The sequence below is a fragment of the Xiphophorus couchianus genome, chromosome 12, assembly GCF_001444195.1.
Source record: "Xiphophorus couchianus chromosome 12, X_couchianus-1.0, whole genome shotgun sequence".
Lineage (NCBI taxonomy): Eukaryota > Metazoa > Chordata > Actinopteri > Cyprinodontiformes > Poeciliidae > Xiphophorus > Xiphophorus couchianus.
The window spans coordinates 2,476,680-2,477,540 of record NC_040239.1 but is presented as its reverse complement, the minus strand read 5'-3'; positions in this window follow the sequence as shown (position 1 = coordinate 2,477,540).

Sequence of the window (861 nt, the reverse complement as noted above, 5' to 3'; positions counted from 1 at the left end):
TCAACGCTGATTCGTTAGTTTCTTGTCGTTCCAATCTAAGCCCCGCCTCCTGGTCTGATGCCATCATGGAAGCACGTGATTCCCTCCAGTTGGAACAAAAGCTGAAATGAAGCCAAACTTGTTGCTGTTTTTAGGTGATTATTTTATCTAAAATAATATAAAGAGCCCATTCTAACCAGCTAATCATCAATTAGATTGATCCTCATTCAAAACATCACAATAATTTGATTCTTTAAACTATTAGATCTAAACTGCTTACGGCGAGAAAACTGAATAAGAAGTCATTTTAAAAAGACGCCAATAGAGAAAAATTGAGATAAAGATGAAACATGAAACCAGCGTCAAAAGCTTTTCTACTTTGTTTCATTTTTATCACTAGTAAAATGTCCGGGCTTGGTTTTTAAGGTAAAACAACAACAAAAGTGATGATAAAAAGTATTTACAACATATTTTAACTCTTTTTCTGCTGTTAAACACAAACAGTGCTCATACCCATTTCGAAATAGGCTTTTAGGGACACAATTGACATAGAAAACTGAGGTAGACATTTATATCCAGCTGTTATTAATGGCTAAATAAAATCAAGTGCAACAGAGCGCCTTTAAAAGCTGCTTAAAAAGTAAAATAAAGTCCATCTGTGTGTAATTTCTTAGACTATAAAAACAATACAGCTGTTAACCTCCCTGTGAGGCCTGAGGTAACTCTGGAGGAGCTGCAGAGATTCACAGCTGAGGTAGAAAACAACATTTTTGGTCAGATGAGACCAAAAAAACACAACTCTGAAACATGGTGGTGGTCGCATTATACTGTGGGAATGCGAGTTAAATAAAGGGGTATGAATACGTATGATACCATATTAAG